This window comes from Rattus norvegicus, chromosome 12 (genome assembly GCF_036323735.1).
Source record: "Rattus norvegicus strain BN/NHsdMcwi chromosome 12, GRCr8, whole genome shotgun sequence".
NCBI lineage: Eukaryota > Metazoa > Chordata > Mammalia > Rodentia > Muridae > Rattus > Rattus norvegicus.
In genome coordinates, this window is record NC_086030.1 from 25,868,950 (window position 1) to 25,889,500 (window position 20,551).

The window sequence follows — 20,551 nt, forward strand, 5'->3', positions numbered from 1 at the left end:
CCATGGATAACCCTGAAGTCCTGGTCTATCTGCCTCCATCTCCTGAGCTATGGGCTAACTGGTGGGCAACACTTTAGCTCCAACACAGCATTCTTTGCAATATTCTAACCAAAGTCCACCACCTCTGTGGTAGAGCCCTCACTTAGGACTTAGCTACCTTAAGTCCAGTTCCCAGCTCCACAGAAATAAAACCTCTCTTAATCAAAGATTCTTTAAAACATTTTAAAAGGTAAGAGATATGCTCAAAAATATGCCTATGCAGACTATTGTTTGAAAATTCAGGAAGGATTTTGAAATGACCCCCCCTCAAAGTTGACACATAAAGACATTGTATAGCCAGTGGGCTTTCAGCTGTAATTCAGTCTTGAACAGTAGATCAGTCCTTTCTTCCCCTGACTTTTAAATAGCCTGCTAGGCTTGGCTTGCTGGCCAGTGAACCCCAGGGATCCTCCTGTGTCCAGCTTTAGGCACTGGGAGGAACAGGAATTCGCCTCTACTCTGCTTTGTGTGTTTGTATTTTGCCCTAGTGCTGTTTGTATTTTGATGCTAATTCTGCTTCTCCAAGAGGGGCTGCCTGGAACTGAGCAAGGATTGAATCATGTACTCAAGTGACTTCTTGTGAACTTTCTCTCCCTTTTTAACTTGTAAAATAAAGGCTAGAGATGGTGATTGGGCAGTGGAAGGAAAGGTGGGGCTAAAAAGTTTTAGAGAGGGAAGGGGGGGGGATGAAGAGAGAAAAGAGAGGAAGGCTGGGAAAAAAAAAGGTGGAAGGAAAATGGAGCAGAAACACTTGGCCTAGAGAAACCACACGTTATAAGGGATCTCATAGCTGGGGAATAGAGTAGTGTAGTGGTATATCTGCCCAATCTAGGCGCACAATTTGTATTCCTGTTATGTTGTGTTCTCCTTGCACAGGCTTATTTGAGTTGGAGATTTACTGCAACAGGTGTGGGTTCTGGGAATTGAACTCTGGTCTTCATGCTTTTGCAGCGATCATGTTACTCACTGAGCCATTTCCCCAACCTTGAACTAAAGTCAACATAGAGCTTCTCCATAGGTGCAGTTATGTCACCACTTTAAATGCTAAAATCCTACTGCAATCCCACTGAAAATGGAAAAGTCAGGGAAAGGTGGCTGGAGAGATGGCTTCGTGGTTAAGATCACACCCAGCACCCATGTCAGGCAGCTCACACCTGCCTGGAGCCTCAGCTTCAGACGGGCTGACTCCTGCTTCTTGCAGGTACCTGCACTCATGTACAGACTGACCACACACGCACACACATACACTCACAAGCGCGCGCGCACACGCGTGCGCGCACACACACACACACACACACACACACACACACACACCTTCTTCCTGTAGGGGCTAAGGGCTAATGACTAAGATGTCAAGTTGAAATCTGACCTGTTTAGCCTCATCATACATAGGGCAGCAGGCAGGCTAAGTGTGAAATTCACAGTCAACTGTAAGGTCCTAGGCAGCTCCTTATCATGGTCAACTCCTCCTCCCTAGGACCTGCTTTTCTTCCTGATCCTTGCTGTCCTTCGGCATCCTGGAGGGGTTCACATGTCAGTGCTTGCCCCATCCCAGCCCTCATTGTTCCGGTATCTAAGAGTCCTAGTCTTTAGTGTCTCCAATCCAACTTTTCCTACCCACTTTATATTTATGTATTTAGCTTAAAAAAAAAACAAACAAAAACCAAAGTCTCATGAATACTTAGTTGTGTCTCTGTTTCCCAAATTCTGGGGTTACAGGTGTTTGCCATCACATTCAGTACCAATTAGTTTTAAATACCACCCACATCTGTACTGATATTAATCCTAGTTTTCTACTGGCTGCCCTATTCAACATCTGGACTTGAAGAGACACCTCAAACTTCACAGAACTTAAAAAGAGAAATATGATCTCTCTACCACATTCCCTCCCACCAGCCTTGTCCTACAGGAAATGATGTCACCATGTACAAGCCACTCAAATGAGAGGTCTTACGTGACCTGTTTTTTTCCCAGTAGCCTGTCTAGCATTATGTGTCATCTCTCTGCTACATTGCTGTTATTGTCATAAGACATCCCACACTAGTTCTATGTTCAGCCGCTATGTCCTCACCACATAACCCAGTTTAACTTTTAGTAGTAAGAGTCAGAGCCTACAGTCTCCCCTGTACCTCCTGAGCTTGCCAGTGAGGGGCTGGGGTGTGGTTCAGTGGTAGAGCCCCTGCCTAGTATCCCTTAGTGAGATTAAGACAAGCTAGGCAAGCTCTCTACCACTGATCCACATTCACAGCCCGGAAATGTGCTTTAAATAATTATCCACAGGGTGGCCATGTCTGTCTTAGAAATTAAGCTCTAAAAAATAAAAGGGAATTTTGGTAGTAAGCACTATAGCAAACACCCAGGATAATGGACGTATTGAGACAAGGTGTGTTTTCGCACTCAGGTTCAAAGGTTTCAGAGATTGCTTTGTGCCGGTGGCAGTACAATGAAGCATGGTTGCAGCATCTTGTGATGGACCAAAGCTGGCCACCTCATGGCCAGGAATTGAGAATCCTATCATCCTCTTCAAGGGCATTTTCCTTCCCATACCACATGACCTAAAGCCACTCCAGTTATTCCATCCCTTACAGTCCCTACCATGCCCCAAGAGCTGGTCACCAAGCCTTTAAAGCATGGGCCTTGAAGGACATGTCCAAATCAAAGCAAATAATTACACAGTTGCCAGGGTCTCTTATTCTAGCACCCAGGAGTCAGAGGCAGGAGGATTACACCATGTTCAGAGACAGTCATGACTACAGAGTAAACCCAGTCCCAATACAAAACCTAGTAAAACACTCAGCCCAGGTGCATTGCCCTTCCCAGGCTTCCCTGCCCCCCATTTGCCAGTTTCCTCTCTCCAGGTAGGATGAGGAACGGAGTCCTTTCCCTCTGTGTCTCCACTCTTTAGCCACCTGATCTTGCTGCTTCTGCTGGTTGCAACAGTTCTGTGTCAACCACAGGCACCTGATGGTTAGGGATTGACAGCGGCCTTCTTGGCTTCCTTGTCCACTCACACATGGAGGAGTTGAGGGTTGATTTTCCCACCCCCATTGCTAATCTGTTAAATATATCTGCTCAGAGGGTTATTGTGTGGCAGGACGTTTAAAAGTCCCAGTTTGGGTTCTGGCACACAGAGGGTTCTGTAAATACTCTTCAGAGCTTCATGAATTTCCTTTTCATACACTCATGTTACTTATTATAAAAGAAAAAAGTAGGGGCTGGGGAAATGGCTGAGAGGGCAAAGTGCTTGCCACCAAAGCACGAGGCCATATTCCGGACCCTAACACTCATGTGAAAGCAACAAATGACAGCCCTGAAAGCCTGTACACACAAGGACCATTGTCAGCCTCATCGTGTTCTACTAGTTCTTATTAGTGTGTGTGTGTGTGTGTGTGTGTGTGTGTGTGTGTGTGTGTGTGTGTGTGAGAGAGAGAGAGAGAGAGAGAGAGAGAGAGAGAGAGAGAGAGAATGAATAACTAAAAAGGGGTTGGGGGTACCTGGGTGGAATGTTGGAGGGAGGAAAGGAAAGGGAAAGGAGGGAAATGATGTAGTTATGATCTCCAAATTAAAAAATTACAAAAAAAAAAAAAAGCTAGAAGGCAACTAAAAAAAATGTCAAAAGTTGTATACTGCTGCCTATGCCTGTAACCCGTGCTGGGAGTTCTAGGAGGTGGACAAGAAGGACCCTTGAGGTTTGCTTGCCCCACAGTCAGGCTGTATCACAGAGTTCCAAGTTCAGTCAGACTTTGTCTCCAAAACTAAGGTGGACAGTAGCTGAGGAAGATGCTTCTTTGTTGCTTTCTGTCCAGCACACAGACATGGACACACATGCACACAAGATAGGCCACTACCTTCAAGAACCTGCTTAGAGCCCTTATCCTGCTGTTTTTATATACTAGCCTAAGAGGGCCAATCCCTGAAATCCTCGTTCTCCTAGAAGCGCACTTCGCTGATGACACAGGCCCAGGCGAGCAGTGGGGAGGTGCTTGGAGCCTGGGAAAAGCTACATGTCAGTTGCAAATGCTGGAGCCAGTGCTCAGTGCCTGCCAAGCCTGCTCATAAAAGCAGTGTGTTCTAGGTACAAAATGAACCGCAGAGAAAATAAAAACACACAAGATGAAATCTATTTGAATATGAAGACATTGCCTCCCAATGAATCAAGATCACATCCATCTTAATTTTATTATACATTAAAGTTTCGAACTTTTCAAATAATGCCATTTTCGTTGTTTTAGAGCATCTGAGAATTATAGAGCTATTTGGCATGGCTGTCAGGCAAGGATTCCTGCCATTTATTGGGGCCCTGGTTTTATTTAATAGCCAGATGAATGGAACAGTTAATAAAAGAAATATTGCTTTATTCCCTGACATTTATGTCCTTGGTTTCCAATAAAGAATTGAAATTATGAATAGTTGATGGTTTAAATTGATGTTTTATGTTGAACGCTAGCTATAATTTGCCCTCTGAGGATTGTAATACCACGAAACAGATGGTTTTTCACAGTAACAAATTGCTATGTGTATACCGTCTATAGCCGTGGCTTTCAGATGCATTCACCTTCAGTTTTGAGCTGACCTGCTTCTGTAAGGTGGGGAGACACACAGGTCCTCCAGGAAAGGGTCCTGACCAGGGGGGTCCAGCCAGACCCTAGAGGTCCTACGAAGATTAAGTTCAGAAGTAAAGGTGGGGCATGTTTGTCAGTTTTTGCCTAAATACAGCCTGTACCTGCCAGTAGGCTGTCAGGAGCCACATTCTGTTCAAGGTCATGGTGGCTAGTATGAGATGGGGCTTCATTCCAGCCACCGTGAGACTCCACAGCAATTCAGAACAGGCAGAAAAACACAGCCACACAGCGACACACTTCGTAGGTGAACTGCAGTGGACAGGTTGCAAATTCTGGAGCCAAGTGACTGAGGAAGCAACCTTTGGGTAGTTTCCTGAACATCCTTGCCTCAAGTTCTGGGCCTGTAAATGTTGATAACAGAAACCTCCTTCTTATGACAGGCAAATGATGCAGTTCCTGCCAAATAATTTGGAGCTTAGTGCTGGCCTACGTAGTGTTTCGAAGGAATGACTGAAACGGTACCAGCTGGCATGCAGCGCATTTGGTGGAGCAGGTCCTGAACCTCGGAGCGAGCAGAGCGCCGCATAAAGCAAAGCAGATGTGATCGTGCACACCTGCAAAGCCAGTGCAGGGGGGTCAGGCACTCTAGATGGTCTGCCGCAGTGAGCCTGATGTTAGCTAGATATGCAAGATACTAGAGAGGAAGGGAGCAAGAGGGAGAGAGGGTGGGGGTGGTTTATCGAGTTGTTCTTGAGACTAAATAAGTACACTATCAAATAAGTACTGCACTAGTACAGTTGGTAAAATAAAAGCTACTCATCGCATGACTCACCTAAAAGAGCAAGCAGCTGTTTTCCTGGACTGACTCCTCCCAAGAAGGTGAGGGGCAAGGGCCCTTGTTCAGGCCTGCTGGAGTCATCCTTAGCAGCCCCAGGCCCTACTCTAACTGTGCTTCAGTGGCTTCAGTCGGGGCCTGAGGATGAGCTCTGAGCCCAGCCTTCATGGGCTGCAGAGCCAGGGAGCATGGCTTCTATCAAGTTAACCAAACAAGAATGGATCTTAGCTATGGATTCTACTTGATCAGATGCCTTCTGGGGCCTTTCCCACTAGTAACTAAGGCTGTTGAACTGCCCTGTACGCTCTCTGACCCCAAGCACAGCCCTCAGCAGTGCCATTGTGTCACTGGCCTCCACTTAGTACCAAGTTCAAGTCTGGACTCCCATACATCATCACATCTGTGCCTCTACCACTGTAATCCAGAACTCTGCTTCTCTCCTCACCAAGCAACATGACTGCACGGATGCAGAGACCAGTGGTGACAGTGGGGACACACACATCTTTACCTAGCAAGGAATATGTGGCACTTACGTTGAAGGGCTCGTGGAGGTTGCCGAAGGTGGACTAAGAAAGACTCTTTTGGCCCAACTCATGTAGAAGGATGCTTGTTTACTGTTCAACAGAGTGCAGTCATTTTGTGAACACAGTTTTATTGGCAGTAGTGACTCAGTTTCTTCAGCGGACAGTATGGGGTAGTAATCCAAGCACAAGGCTCATTTGAAGTCTTTGCAGGCTAGAGTCATGTTTCAAAGATGATTGTAAACAAAATCAGGGGTTGATGATCTAGCTTAGCTAGTAGACTTGTTGCCCAACATGCCACAAAGGCCTGGATCCCATCCCTTGCCACCTGTACCATGCGTGGTCCTTGCTCTATGCCTGGGTCAGAAAGGGGAAGGCATTTCCTCTGTGTAACACTCGAGTTGTGGAATGTTTAGTTTTACATTATCCTGACAGTATATGGGAGGAAGGAAGGAAGGAAGGAAGGAAGGAAGGAAGGAAGGAAGGGAGGGAGGGAGGGAGGAAGGAAACATTACAGGAATTGGGAGATACAGCAGTGGTTAGAATGCTTGCCAGGCAAGCAAAAGGACTCTGTTTCAAATCCCCAGTCCCCCCACAAAACTGGATGCGGCATTGCAGGTGTTTGTAATTCTGACCTTTCTCCCGGGAGATGAGAGGCAGGGACAGGAGAATCCCTGGAAGGTCTAGGGAGGGCCACCTAGCAGGGATATGCTGGGGTGAACAAGTGAGAAACCCTGTCTTAAAGGAGGAGGTAGATAGAAAGCGAAGGCTGACAGCTGAAGTTGTCTTCCCACCTCTGTGTGCATACAATGGTATGATATGCCTGCACTTATACAAACATACATGCACACATGCACACATAAACACACATACAAATTAAATAAAACAGTTTTAATGAAAAGAAAGATGTTTATGGGTTCCTCCTATCCACTTGCATTGTTGAAGTGTTCTAGAATACTGTCTAGAATGTTGTGCCTGGGAAAGCCAGGCTCAGAGTAGGCACCGTGCCTCAAAGAATTTCAACAAGATTCTGGCTGACCAAATTTTGCTAGAATTCAGAACTTCATAGAACACCAATTACATTTTTAAACCAATATTTTTTCGTGGTGTTTTGTTTTGTTTTGTTTTATTATTTTAAAAATACTGCTTGGCTCATCTGGACTCTGTCATGTGGGCCAAGTGACTTCACATTTGAGATTTGTAGTATGTGTAGCAGGTAAGTGCGGCTATGGTTGGTCGTAGAGGGCGGGCCAGGGATGAGGCCTGAGTGTCAGTGCACGTAGCCAGAGCCTGCTTGAAGCTGAGGTGGAAATGAGAGAGGTGCTGAGTTACACGTCTACTTCATTTGTCACTGAGGATACTCTTCTGCCACAGATCACAGCCTCGACCCGGTATCTCCCTCTATCACTTTCTACTTCATTTTTCTCTGTTATGTTTATTTAACTTTCAGGGAGGGGGCACATGTGTTGTAGCAAGCATGTGGAGGTGAATTTAAAAGGACAACTTGAGGGAATTGGTTCTCTGCCTAGATCATGTGGTTTCTTAGAGTTAAACACAGGTTATCAGGATTGGCAGCAAATACCTTTACCTAGTGAGCCATCTTGCTAGCCCTCCCCCCTTGTTTGCTGAGACAAGGTCTCACTGAAACTGGAGTTCTCTGATTCAGATAGACTGGCTATGCACGGAGCCCCAGGGATCTTCTTGACCCATCCCCTATGCTAGGAGAGCAGATAGGTGCTTCCACACACAGCTTTTATGAGGGCTTTACTTCGATTCTGATGCTTGTGTAGCAGGGACTTTACCCATTGGACCATCTTCCCAGCCTAAAACTCACATCTGGTATTTGATGTGGGACTTCAAGGAGCTCAGATCTGCACCCAGCGACTCCACATTGTGCTCTCACTGCAAATGCCTGCCTAAGGCTAGCTGAGGCTGCTCAATGAGGCTGGCTGAGTTCCCCAGGGTCTATGAGCATCCTGCTTGAGCATCCAGTACCCAGTATGGGATTCGGTGCATGTTTGTCAGAATAGGACACGTGTTTCTTTCTTGGCCGTATGTTTCATAGTGGACATTGACTTAGACCTCAATGATACAGAGCTGAATCCAGATACTGATGATCTAAGCCAGGTTCTTCCAGGCGTTTCTGGAAGAAAATACCAGACTGTTAATAGGGGTTAAACTTTGGACTTTTTAAAAAAAATTTTTTTTTGTTTTAATTCAAGAAACTTTTGGTCCATGGTAATTTTTTTAAAAGTCGTGTGTGTGTGTGTGTGTGTGTGTGTGTGTGTGTGTGTGTGTGTGTAAAATGTATGAGTGCTACAGCACATACATGATGGTCAGAGAACCAACTCAGGTGCCAATCCTTGCTTTTCAACTTACGTATTTTTGAGACAATTTCTCTTTTTTTTCTCTGAGTGGCCTTCTAGCTTCCTCAGATTCTGCTGTCTCGGCCTGCCTCATAGGAATGCCGGATTGCAGATGCTACTGTGGGCTGTAGATGCTGCTAGGCCTAACATGTTCATGGGTTCTGGGGATGCAAACTCAAGTTGTCAGGCTTGCTCAGCGAGTACTTCATCCACTGAACCGTCTGCCCAGACCAGTTAGTTCATGATACTTTTACCATTAGAAAACAGTGAGCACTGAGCAAATTCAGTATCTGCAGCTTTTTCTTCCTCAAATTCCCAGCCTACAGTAGACTAGACATTCTGGGGAAGAAAAAGTCCTGAAGGCTTCAGAAAGCAAGAGTGAATGTCCAGGATGCAGTCCTTCCATTGAATCCATGTGGCTAAAGCAGTGTAACAGCACTGGCTGGATCATCTAGAGACGCCTGGAGACCATAGAAACATTATGCCTTTTTATATGAGACTTGAGCAGCATCCGACTTGGTGTACCAATCTTTTGGTATACCTATAACCTTATAACCTTATGCCCAAATACCAAGAGATAACGAGGTGTCATTTCTCAAATGCTCTTTGAGTTTTCGGACATGGTCAGCCACTGGCCTGGAACTCACCGATGAGGGTAGGCTGACTAGCCAGTGAGCCCCACGGATCCTCTGCGTCCACCTCCCTCATGCTGATATTAGAAGCATGTGCCGCTATACCTGGCTTACTTACCTGGGTCACAGGGATCAAGCAGGTCCTCATGCTTTCACAACAAAGCACTTATCACTGACCCGTCTTCCCCAGCCCAACTTCCTGAAGATTCAGGGAGCTTTTGAGTGTACCAAGGAATGCCATGGCCACTACCAGCTCTGGAGTGGACAGCTGAGTGGCCTAGGAAAGGCCTCACTTTTCTGGCCTCAGCTTTGCCTTCATTAAAAGAAAGCCTTGTTCCTTAATTTTGTTTTTCATGATTGTAAATAGACAGTGAAGGTAGCCTGTGGAGAGAGCATAGTTCATTATATTGGGGATGGCCCTGAGCTCTCCAAGGGAGACTGTTTGCCTTTTTAGTCCATGGTAGGCTAGAGAACTCTTTTTTTTTTTGGGGGGGGGTTCTTTTTTTGGTTCTTTTTTTCGGAGCTGGGGACCGAACCCAGGGCCTTGCGCTTGCTAGGCAAGCGCTCTACCACTGAGCTAAATCCCCAACCGCTAGAGAACTCTTAAAGCAGGCAGTGCAACTGCTGTGTGTATCCTTCTAAACACTCCTTGCAGACTGGCGACCACTCCTTCGTCCCCAGCTATGTGGCCCGCACTAGTGTCATTGCCTCTCAGCAGCTTCGACAGCAAACACTGCCTGTTGTTGGACTTACACTCACCCACTCCCTACTCCTTCCACCTGACCCTAGCCACCATTCCTTCACCGTGTCTGCTGCTGCAGGGTCAGTCACCCTCAAGCTCTCCTTGAGTCATTGCTTCATGTAAAACACTGTCGTCCTTCCTGAGCAGCTGCTGTCCTCTCCAGCTTCCCCATCATTATGCTGCTGTGTGTGCAGCCCTGAGCTCTCCTCCTCCTCCTCTTCCTCTCCCTCCTCTTCCTCCTCTTCCTCCTCCTCCTCTCCCTCCTCCTCCTCCTCTCCCTCCTCCTCCTCTTCCTCTTCCCCCTCTCCCTCCCACCCCATACACACACAGACTTGTTTCTTGGCCAGCCTTCTACACATCTTCTAGTAACCAAGACAAGCCAGATTCTCTGCCAGACACCTGTATGTGGACTGGGTTGAAGGCTTGGGCTCCCTCTGTTGCTGCCTTCAGGAACCTGCTTGATACCTCTCTTCCGAGAACCTTTTTTTTTAAGGCCTCCATTTAATCTTTAGAGGGCATTTGAGAACTCGGAGCCAGGCTGTGGATGGTGATGGGGATTGTTAGGGTTGGTGGTTTGTGGCTCTTCCCACCCCAGCGCTGGTCAGCTCACCTCTTTGCAGTGCCTTCCATTTCATTCAGGCTTATTTATTCCTGCCACATGGACTCCAGAGAAAAAAAAAATCTTTACACAATTCTGGGGAACTGCCTGTTAAAAAGCACACATGGTGTATGTCCCCAAAGAGGGGACCAGGGGAGACCATGCAAAGTCACACTCTTACCCTCGGCTTTGCCAGGACTTCTTGAAAAGCCCCTGTTGCCCTCATCCCCCGTTTCCAACCCTGGGCTTCACCAAGCTTCTGGAAGGAGGAAAAGGGAGGCTTTGAGCCTCCTGGTGTTGAGTCCACCACTGGCACAAAAGATAGGCCTCCCATACCCCAATTCACACCAGAGAGCAGTCAGGAAGCCATTTCCTCCTGCTGACTACCAGGGTACGGCTTTCTTCTTCCCTCTTCATCAGGGCCAAATTGTTATGTCAAGGGCATGAGAGAGAGGGGGAGAGAGACAGAGACAGAGAGACAGAGAGAGACAGAGGCTGCTGACCTTCTAGGTTCACAGCTGGACTTTGAAGTGTGTTTCCTCTGGGGCCCCAGGAGTCACCACTGAGGGATGCCCGGAAAAGGTCTGTAAGCCCCCACCAGCCATGAAATCCGGCCTCACCCAGAGTCCCTAAACTGAACATCTGCTGGCCTCATCCAGCACGAGGCCAGGCACACTGTGGTGAGGGGCTAGAAAAGACAGCTGCCGGAGAGTTCTTATTACCCAGACTATGCTCTCTCCTGCAGCAGGACCTCTGTCTTGGCTCCAGTCTCCTGCTAGTCAGAAGCCTGGTCCTTTAAACTTCATAGACTCCAAGTACAGTGAGAATGCCTGAAACTCACTTCCTGACAAACATGCCTCTCCTGGATTTACTTCAGCCACATCTGGAAAGCAGGACTGTTGCTGCTGCTCCAGATGGAGCACCCTACCAACAGAGTGTGGGAACAGGTTTTCTGCTGTTCTGAAGCTGGTGACAAATTGACAGAGTGTGACCTGTTCATCGGCAGCAGGGCCACTTGTGGTCCAATTGCCTCTAAGATTAAACTTCCCCCAGGCGACATGTACAGCACCAGGAAGAGTGGCAGGCAGCCTGGTTCAGGGTTACTAACAACTGTGTGGAATTGGTCTGCTTTTAAAGTGTATGGGTTTTGGAGTTCTCAGGCTGTGTAAGAAAATGAAATCCTTTGTGCCAGCTCTGGTCCTGCTGGCTGTGTGAGTGGTGGACGACGCACATGCGTGCCAGTGCACGTGTGTGTAGAGTTCCTATTTTGAGCTGTTTGGGAAAGCAGCTGCCCTGAATTGAGGCGCATGTGTCTTCAGCTTATTTCCCGATGTTAGCACTAAAATAGAAACCGGCCTCTGTCGGCACTGGCTCTCCCGGGCAACTTGTCAGCAAAAGCACTTCCAAGTGTTTCCCCAGTCTATGCCTTTGACGGAGAGCGCCTTCCTTCTTTTTAATTTATTCTATCTGCTGGGTTGTTGATAGAACCCAGGGTCTTGTGCATGCAAGGCAAATTGTCTATAGCTGAGCCATGCCCCCAGCACTTCATCACTCTGTAGCCAGGCTAGCCTTGAACTAGCAGCCTCCTGGGTGCTAGGCTTATAGGTATGTATCACACTTGACTAGGAACAGTATCTTCGTGCCTAAACCCACTGTCCTTTAACCACCACTACCAGGTAGCTTCAAGTCTCCTGAAAATTATTAAGATACCCACCCACAGTCTAGATCTGGGCCACCACAGGAACTGGCAGTGACCTTCAACTTGGCCTTCCTCCGAGCTTTAGTGAACCCCCAGGCTGTCTGGCCTTCCTCTCCAGCTTGAACACAATCATGTTTAATGTTTGTGTTCTTTGCCTTTTAACTGAGTCACTCTTGTTTATTTAGCTATGAGTGAGGGGCAAGGGTAGGTGTGGACATGATCCCTCTCTACCCTTTAGATCACTCAATAAACACTTCAATCAAGTGAGTCCTATAAGCTGCACTAAGGAATCTCAACCTTACGGTGGCCTGGTCCCAGTGCTAGGGCTCTCTGTCCTGTAAAGCAGTTGTCTCAGGTGATGAAGCACTATGTTAGCTGCTCTGGAATTCCAAGAGGAAATTTCTTCTGCCTGGGAGAGAGGTTAGCTTCATGCAAACAGTAACTTGGCTGCCCCAGCCTCTTTTGTACTCATCTTACATGGGCTCCTGCAATTGTCTTGCTGTGCTGTCAGCTTGTTTGCATGTTTGTCCTCTTGGCAGAACTTCACCGTCCAGAGGCCAGGACCAGCCAGGTGTGGTACCACTTCTGGAATCCCAGCACATAGAGGCTACGACAGGAGGATTGCACATTTGATGCCAGCCTTCCTGTATAATAAGACCTGTTTCAGAACAAAAGGAAGGTGTGGGGGTGGGGAGTGGTGTATGTAACTTCTTGGCTGTATGCATACAAAGCACACAACGGATACTCGTGAGTACATTCCTGATCCTCACTGCAGGCTTCCTCAAAGCAGCCACACTCACCTGCTCCAAAGTGTTTCCCTGCTTGTTAGCCACTTGCGCTGAAATGGTAGTGAAACTTAAGACCAACAATTCCTGCTCTAGTTGTGTTATTGGATAATGACATACTTGTAATCCTAGCGAGGAAGAAGAGGAAGAGGAGGAGGAAGAGGAAGAAGAAGAGGAGGAGGAGGAGGAAGAGGAGGAGACAGGTAGATTTCAGAGACTCACTGGTCAACCAACACAGCTCAGTCTAAAAGCTCCAGGCCAGTAAGACCCTGTCTCAAAAAAACTTACAGATATCACTTTGTGGAGCTGGCTTCCATATACATGTGCACACATGAACACACATCCCCCAACACACACACACACACACACACACACACACACACACACACACACACACCAGGAGAGAGAATGAATCAAGAAGGCAGGAAAGCTACTTGGAATCAGGGTATCCCAACCCAGCCTGAGCTCACAGACAAAAAGAGCTTTTACACAGGAGTCAGAGCCTGTATTCCCTCTGAGTAGACAGGCTTGTGTTCTGGTAGCAGCCTGGTACCTCAGGGCAGAATGAGTGTGGGCCTCACTGGTGTGCGTGACCAGGGCCCTGAGGCTGTAAGGACGCCAAGGTGATGCGTCCATGAAAGTTGACGTGCAGCGTCTCTTTAGGAGTGAGTGTGAGATTCAGCATGCCCAGTTCTTGAAATACTTTGAGTTTCAGCTTCCATGTGATACAAAATGTTGAACATTCTAGGTCTCTCACAACATACAGCTTTACTCCCTTGCCCCCACCCCTGCCCCCTTCATCCATGTCTGGATGTGGTTGGGGTGGTTTTTCCATAGTGGAGTGCAGGTTGGAGTGTGGTTTCCATGGGCTCATATTCAGCACGAGGTCGACATCTGCTTCCACCATGAACATGGGCTAGTGAAGTACAACTGGCCTAACAGAGGTGCCCCTGACCTGTTGATGAGGTGGGGTCACGAGGCACAGAGCAGAACGACCAGGTCACATCCTTGGCAGTCCAGCAGATTCCTGCTCTGCCATCCACGTGCTATATGTCTTAGACTGAGATAGGATGTCACGTTGCAACATTTATGAGAATAGAGCGTAGATGTTGGTGATAAACCAGCTCATAAATGACCACGAATAAATTTTCATTCCAGAAGCATCATGAGCTCACACAGGCCTATTCCCATACCAGGTCTCCGTTGATGTTCACAACAGCCTCTCAGTCACCATTGTTTCTGGGAAGTCTTGGGGGTCGGGTCTCGCTGAGGTTGAGAGTTATGCCTACACGATTTTCACAAGATCACGGTGGGCACCAAATTCACAGGATACATGCGTGCCTGGATTCCAAAGCCTGGCTAATTCCTTCTCACAGGTTTACTCACAGGTTTACTTCGTGGGAGAAGGTGGGACAAGCAGAAACAGGAATGGACAAGAGTCCAGAGGTCCATAATTTCAGTGTATGGTTGTGGTGCTAGGGATTGAACCCCTCAAACCCCACACAGGCACTCTACTGCTAAGTTACTACTCACTGGGGAGTCTGGGCAAGTACTCAAATCTGCTCCATCTTCTTCAGCCATTTTTTTTTAAAGACGGAGTCTCATCAAGCTGCCCAGGCTGGCCTTGAACTTCTGCTCTTTCTGTCTTATCCTCCCAAATAACTGGGACAACAGGCCCACTACCACCAGGCATGGCCACAAACTTTCTCTTGAAGGGTATGGCATTAAATATTTTAGACCTGGCTGGGTAAAAGGCAAAATCAGGATATTATGTAGGCACTTACATAACCATTTTAAATGTAACCATTTAAAAGTGTAAAAACCATTCTTAGCTCATGGACCATAAAAATACCAGAAGCCAGCTGGATTTAGCAAGCTCGATGGTGCTTACCGACCCAGTGTGGACCATCTCCTGTTAGTTATGAGTACAGATCTGCAGATCTGGTCACCCTGCCTCAAATCCTTTCTTCTCCTGCTGTGAGGGGCTTCTAAGCAGAAGGCCTTGTGAGTCAGTGGACTTATAGCCTGTCACAGGAACATTTGTGTTCAACAGTCACAAGAGTAGTCTGGAAAATTCCCATGCCTTTGTCTCATAATCACCCTCTGATCCTCCCTAAACTACGGCTGTTCTGATTTCCAAGCATGGCTGCACTGTGTGTGTGTGTGTGTGTGTGTGTGTGTGTGTGTGTGTGTGTGTGTGTGTGTGTCTCCGTCCTTCCATCCGTCTGTCTCCCTGTCTGTCTGTCTCCCTGTCTGTCTCCCTGTCTGTGTGTGTGTCTGTCTGACTGACTGACTGACTGACTGACTATGGAGCCTCAAGGCTGCTTCCCATGCTTCTGGCCAGGGTCATGATCTTATAGCTGGCCCTGGCCAGAGTCTCACCTCCCTTGAGCCAGCTTGGAGAGCATTCCCAGCTTGACAGTTGGATCGCTGTTGATTTGTTCTTTAATTTTACATTTATTTAGTATGTGTGTGCATGAACATGTGTAGGTATGCATGCCATGCTGTCTGTGGAGGTCGAAGGACAGCTTGCCAGAGTTTATTCTTCCTCCCCGCTATATGGAGTCCCTGGAATCCAACTCAGATGATCAGGTTGTCGGCAGTCACCTTTACCTGCTGAGCCATCTTGTTGCCCTGTGTACACACACACAGTACCTCGGCTCACCTCTGATTTGGGTCCCCTCCCTCTGCTCACCCTCTGTGTCCAAACCTTCCCTGGCTCCATTCCTACCCCATTCCTGGAGTATATATCTGCCCTGTACTTTCCTCCTGGTTGGTTTCTTTGGTTTGGTTGGTCTTATCCTTTCTTTGCTGTCTATGCATACATCTTTGTTCTGTGTGAACCAGGTTTATCCTGGCAGGATAGCAAGGTGGCTAGTGCTTAGCACCTGTCAATAACAAGTGACAGTCTTACGAGGACCTTTGCTCTCCTTCCTTTCTCTTGAGTAGACCATGTAGAGCAAGTCTTTCATATTTTGCAGCCTGTAATTCCAGCACATATGGGTGAAGGAAAGAGGATCAAGAATTCAGGGATACTTCAGCTCCCTAGGGAGTTTGAGGCCAGCCTGGGCTATACATGAGACCCTGTTTCAAAAAAAAGAAAAGAAAAGAAAAGTTAATTGTATTGTAAGAAAGTATCTTTCTTAGAGTATAGACCCTGTGCTGGCTGTGTGCTTCCTAGGGGGAATAGGGGACTTTTAGTAGGTCTTTAAGAGTCGCCTTGTACCCAATACTTACTAAGTCCAAGCTAACTGTGCCTGAGATCCAAAGTGGGTATCTGGAGACAAAAAGGAGGCTCCAGTAGACTGTGACACACATGTCTAACCTGAACTGGAATGTTCAAAGGCTTGGCCCGCTCACCAGCCACAGCATCTCCAGAAGAATACAGTTTGAAGACAGCAGGGTATACTTTGTGACCCGTATTGGTGCTACCAAAGTACACCATGTGTACTATCAGACCTCATCTAGGATGTGGCCAGACCATAACCCATCACTAACCTTGGCACATTTGCTGGGAAAAAACACCCTGATGTGTCCTTAAGGCTCCATAGGTCAGCAGGTCAGCGGTTGGGTTACCTAACAGCTTAGGAAACAGCACCATGGAGACCAGGGAGCTGCTGAGCCCTCTGGGAAGTAAAACAAATCAAGGGAGTTAAGCCTGATTATGTGCTTGGGTGTGTGCATGCATGTGTGTGATGCACACAGGTGGGTGTGCACATGTATGTGTAGGGGTTAGGGGTCAACCTTAGGCGTCACTTTTTTCTATCTTTCATTTAAGATATAGTTCCTCATTGGCCTGGAAGTTTCAGATTAGCTGTCCACAAAACTTGGCTTTTTTCTATGATTTCTGGGGATTGAATTCAGGTTCTCACTCTTTCGAGGCAAGTGCCTTCCTTACTCTCCTCACCCCACCAGGCCTCTTCAACCCCAAGTGTACTTCTGCTTTTCCTCTCTAGGCAGTCTTTCCCGCTTCTTCACATCAGGAATACCGGGTGGAGAGCTTTGCCTACCAGCTAGTACTGCCTCATGTGTATGTCTGTACAAATTTAAATTTTATGGTTCTGGGGAGATAGTGCTGTTGGTAAGTGTGCTTACTGTACGAGCATGAGGCCTGAGTTTGATTTCTACCACCCGCTTTTTAAAAAAGTACAGAGGTCTGGCATTTGGAGGTCAGAGGGCAACTTGCAGGAGTCAGCTGTCTCTTTCAGATGCATGTGTTCCAGCGATTGAGCTCAGGGCACCAGACTTAGCAGCAAGCACTTTTATCCACTGAGCTCACTGCTCTGCCCCTCTTTTTGTGACAGGGTAACTCAAGTTAATCTTGATCTTCCTGCCTCTCCCTCCTGCTGGCTGAGGTTACAGGTGTATGCTACTCTGCCCAGTGTGTGTGGTGCTGGGGATGAGACTGAGGGCTTCTGCATGGTGGGCAAACACTCGACTGACTGAGCTTCTCCTCCAGGCCAGAACATGCCCTTTCTGGCCACAGGCTCGCATGTCCCCTCATCCCCTGGAAAGTTTTGTCTGCAAAAGGGTCTTGATTGGAAGCTAAGGTGGAGCAGAGAGCTGGGGCTAGGCCACAGCAAAAGAGTGACTGAATCTCAGGTGAGGGTCCTGGTGATGCTCCTTCCACCCCTTTGAGAGAATATACGAGGCGAGTTCATCTTGTTTTAATACAAGATCTTGTTTGATGTAGCCCAAGATGGCCAGAGATTAGTCCAATGATGACCCTGACCTCTTGTATCCCTACTTCCACCTCTTGAGTGTTGGGATTACCGTCCTGTAAGCCGACATCCCAGTTTATGCATTTCCTGAGATGAAACCTAGAGCCTCCTGTATATCAGGCAAGCACTCTACCAACTGAGCTACACTGCAGTGTGCCTAGCCCTGAGTCACGTGTGCATAATGTTAGCTGCTCTGATTACAAGACAGAAATGCCCGCATCATAACCAGGGACAGTGTCCTCCAGCACTGTAGCACAGACGGCCTCAGACTCATGATCCACTTGCCTCGGCCTCCCGAGTGCCGGGATGACAGGTGTGCACCACCATGTTAACCAAGCTTAGTTCGTGTTTCCTTGAGTCTCAGAGAGTCCTGGGTGGACTTAGATAGCTGCACCTGAGAGTAAACGTCTGGATGCCCGGGGCACAGACTTCTGGATAGCCACTGTCTATAGCTGCTTTTTTTTTATAGGTCTTTGTATCTTTTAAAGGTTGTAGCTAAGAATTCTCTATTTTCTATATGGGAGAAGCCTTCTCTGGTTGAACTCCCAGGAGGCACAGCTGAGGTCATGAAGAGTCAGCTGCTGGTCACCCCAAGGGTAGGTGGTGTCCATTCTCCCATCCGCTGGAAAGTGGAGACAGACCTAGAGGCGTATTTCTTTGCTTGTCTGTAAGTTTGACTGCATAGAAGTTTATTGATTGAATACATGAATGGAACATTTTTCTTAGCTAATAATTTTTTTCTGGGTTGGTTGATTAGTTTGGGAGGGAATGTTCTGTTGTTTAGATTGATTGGTTGGGCTTCTGTTTTGTTGCTCAGACATGGTCTCAAGTTTGGCTTTGTTTGAACTCTTGAATTCTCTTGAATTCCTCCTGCCTCTACCTCCCCAGTGCTGGGATTATAGGTGTTTGCCATGTGGTAGGTTTATGTACTGCTACGGCTGAACACAGGGCGAGCTAGGAAAACACTCTGCCAACTTAGCTTCGCCTCCAGCCCTTTCCCAGATAATTCTGCCAGCTTGTCGGAACTTTACAGGGAATATGTCAGAAACAATTCCCACCTACCACGGTATTTACAGACCATTCCCGAGTGTGTGGTACAAAATGCAGGGTGGGGGAAGCACTACTCAGATGAAATTGGTTTGGAATCTTTATTGCCCTGTGCTGTTCTCTTTGGATGTTGCTGGAATGTAAAGTTAGCCCTGTACTTTGACCTATTCAAACACTTAGCCATGCAAACATTTTTCTAGCCCAGGGTGATGGTTTCAGGTCCTTGGTTGATTGGGGCTATAGTCTTCATATGGCAGAGTTATAGATGGAGAAGTTCTCAAGAGAAATAATAGGTATGGAGTTGCTGAAGCTCCATTCAATGGTTGGAGATAAATGAATCTATACTAACCGTATATGGTAATAACAGAAAAGTCTGGGCAGCTGCTTTTGACATCTGTGAACTTCCGTGTGACTCATCCAGCCAGTAAAGCGGCTCTGGACAGCAGCCTTCCACTGAGTGACTGCACAGACGCCAGGCTGATATTCAAGAGTGAATCTCAAGGCTGGCTGAAGTCTACTCAGGCTTAAGAGGCACGAAAAAGGTAGCAAGAGGAATTCCTAAAGTACCTAATTGTTTTTTTGGTTTTGTTTGTTTGTTTGTTTTTCCCTCCCTTTTGAGCCAGTTTCTCTAGGTAGCTCAGGCTTGCGTAGATGATCCTCCCAAGTTTCTGGGTTTATAACATGCATCACCACACCCTGAGTTCAAAAGTATTTAAAGTCATTTTCTCTGCTAAGTGTTACATTTTTTCTTAATGCTTTAAAAATGGCTCTTTAAGTAGTTGACACCCCCATGCCTTCAAATTCTCCATACATACATAATTGGACATGGATTGAAAATATTGAGGCTAAAAGTCTCAACTGTATTGAATGTGCAGATTTCTGCTGTGATTAGTTTATTCCCTAAATGATGCAGTATGGCAGCTGTACACATAGCACTGTTACTATGGCAAATATTGCAAGGCATCTAGAGATGATTCAGGGCTGAGGTTGGTATACACTACAGATAGAACAATGGCCTCCACTCTCAGTGAGAGCCAGCCGGGGACATGGTGGTAGAGACCTTGTCTAGCACAGGTGAGTCCCTGAGTTTCATCCCCAGATCCCTGACTATAAACAGATTAAAATTCACAGTGTGCACTGTGTGGATGTGTACAAGCCGGTTCTGTGTAAGTACTGCCCCATTTGTGTAAGGAACTTCGGTGTCCATGGTATATCAGATGCATGAAGGGCTGAAGCCAGTCCCCAATGGATAATGAGAGGCAACTACTCTGAGCACTTGAGACTAGTGCATAGGGAGGCCAGTGACTCAGATAGCTTGGGGAGATTGAGCATTGGAATGTCCTAGAGTGTGCCTTTTCTCTCCACCCTCCCTCAGCTCCATAGTTGAGTTTGTTGTCAGCAGCACTCACACTGGTCACTCAGGGTGAGGATCAGGGTCAGGATGCTTCATTTTGCCCTGAAGACTTTGCTTCACCTCCCCTGCTCCGTGCAGGCCTCCTTTGAGACACTTGAGAACATCTTCACATAGTTTTAAAGGATTTTAAACTTTGCTTCCAAAGATTTCCGTTCCTTCGTTGTCTGCTTCATCAGACATTTTGTAGGCCATCCATATGGCATAAAGAATTCCATCTAGAAATTAAGAAATTATAGTCTGCGTTTCCTGTGCCAGTAGCTCGCTCTGTCTTATTTTCCATAAGAAATGAGACTAGGAGGAGAAGGGGGAGAGCCATGTGCAAACAGACCTCGTTTAGATTCCCCTCTGTGGACTTGCTGGTTGCTCATGGGCCACTAGGCACCTGGTTAGGATCCAGCCTCCTTTTGATCGTGTGCAGTAAGCATTGTGTCTGCAAGTAGCCTTGCTCATCTTTTATTATTAATTACTCCTGAGCAGCTCTGTGAAGCTACTAAATATTAATAAACTGTATGTGTTCGTGATTGAGACAAAGGAACACCTTCCCCGTGCCTCTTCCTTTTAGAAAGCAAGGACCCATGTGAACGGTGGGA

At 47.1% G+C, this 20,551-nt stretch overlaps 1 protein-coding gene across 28 annotated transcripts in view; it reads left to right on the plus strand.

Moving 5' to 3' along the window:
- The window catches only part of Cux1 (cut-like homeobox 1), a 334,105-nt gene that overhangs the window by 140,557 nt on the left and 172,997 nt on the right, over nucleotides 1–20,551 (plus strand). The window contains exon 1 of one of the 28 annotated variants that reach the window (XM_063271008.1): nucleotides 6,454–7,173. The exons of the other annotated variants lie outside the window; for them this stretch is intronic. The gene's annotated coding sequence lies outside the window, so the exon portion shown is untranslated. Of the gene's footprint in view, nucleotides 1–6,453; nucleotides 7,174–20,551 lie in introns of those variants that run through there. 28 annotated transcript variants of the gene reach the window in all.